Source organism: Pinus tabuliformis, chromosome 8 (genome assembly GCF_031772625.1).
Source record: "Pinus tabuliformis cultivar Carrire ecotype Pingquan chromosome 8, CPIR1, whole genome shotgun sequence".
NCBI lineage: Eukaryota > Viridiplantae > Streptophyta > Pinopsida > Pinales > Pinaceae > Pinus > Pinus tabuliformis.
Window position 1 is genome coordinate 1,403,542,273 of NC_142294.1, and position 2,072 is coordinate 1,403,544,344.

Below are 2,072 nucleotides of genomic sequence, written 5' to 3' on the forward strand. Positions count from 1 at the left end.
AAAATAGGATGATGGAATTCTAAATGATCAATCCAAGTACCCACATTGACTAAGCACACGAACTCATGATGGAGTTACAAACTTGATCGTATGGATCCATCTACCCTAAATGCATGGTCATAGGGGATGGTGGTTTATTGCAAGTATGAACCTATAAACTAAATGAGGGATATCAAGAGAACAATTTATTTTGCAATTGTGTTATTGATCAATAGGATTGTGCTTTTGGTTTTAATTTTGTGTGCACTATGTTGTATCTAAAGCTATTAAGTGGTGTACCACACTTAAGTTTGGAGGTGGTAGGGATTTGGTCTTAGGAGATCTAAAGCAAGCCAAATAGAAGTAAATGTATCAAGAAGACATAGAAGCCCATGAGCTTGAACCTTGGAAACAAAACTAAGCTTAGTGAGATTATGGAAATGGGGGATTAGGTGCTAGTACGGTGTTTTCCTAGGAAGAGAATGAGTAGTGAGGAGTTGAAGAATTAGATCAAGATCAATTTTGAGCTAGTGGCGGGGGCATCTCCATGCACCTTGACTCTAGAAAAAGGATGGTTGATTTGTATTTTTAGGACAATTTAAGAAGTGGAAAAAATATTTCACTACCACTAGAAGTGGAGATCTCAATCCCTATTTTTGAAGAAATATTATATAAAGTTTGATGCTTGGTTACCTAGTGTGGAAATTCTTCTAGTATGGATTTGTATTCCAAGATTACCCTTGGTTTTTTTTATCCAAGGAGGTGTTTAAAATTTTTGGGAACAATTTAAGTGCTTTTTATGAAGTAGTGTTATCCTTCCAAGAGAGTGGGTATTATGCATGGTGTTGAATAACTAAGTCTAATTGACTGACTCTTCATGTCCAATTAAAAAGATCAACTAGACATACAAATAGGTCTGAAAGTGTCAATTACCATAAAAATTTCAAGAAGATATTAAGAACAAAAAATAAACATGGCACAAACATAAAGATTTACACAATACATATAGATTTTACCCTAGAACCCTTAACCAAGAAAACTATCCAACCTTTGAGCTTCATTATTCTTATATTCTTCACCAAATATGTAACCAAATTACAATGAATATTGACCTTGGTTCATGCCTAATACCAATGCACTAATACATCACCCGATCTCTACCAATAATGAATATTTCATTATATTTCATCATCCTTACATAATGCTCTATTTATAGACATAGAAACCTTAAATCATAGCTCCCAAATCAGTTATATAAGGTTGGATTATATCTGTGAATATCCTAGGAATCTTGGGATTCCTAAATGGTTTTGACATAATTCAAATATAGTCATTCAAATAGGCCACCAATATTAGTTGATAATTCACACACCTGTTGTGATTACTTTTGACTATTCTAGTCAACTATTAGAATTTGTAGAGTCAACTAACCATAAAATTTGACTATGGTTATTGTCCTCAAATCCAACATTGACTTGTTCTCTACTTAACTATCAAGTAGTTCTTAGCTTTACCATTGACCATCAACTTGTATTTACCATCTAGTTGATTCTTCACTTTGCCAATTCTCACTAACTAAACTGTTGAGGCTCATCCCTAGTCAATCTGCCCAATTATCCAATCAACCGACTAAATTTTAGTTGAATTAGTTACCTTTGAAAAGAATATAACACCTCAACATTACACTTTTTTTCTTTGTAGGAACAAACCATAATGTGCTTTAGTGAACTAGGGAACCAATACTCATCACCTATGTACACCAAGAAAACTTCACAACACGTACCAACTTTGTAAGAAAGTGTACAATATTCTTCACCGTGTCTACCTTTAAAAATAACACCTTGTTTTCCACCATATTTCTAACAAAATGATATTTTACATTTGTTGTAACCAAAATAACTCTGGTACAAGGAGCTATTTCTTTGTCAGTCTTGCTCAGGACTCACCAGACATGTGTGTGATCAAATAGGTGATAATCCTCTAGATACAATTCATGCATATGATTAAAATTTTAAACGGAAAGCCATGAAATGTGCACCTAAAACCTTCGCAGGGTGATGCAGGATACTGAATCTAAAATTGATGTTAAAGAA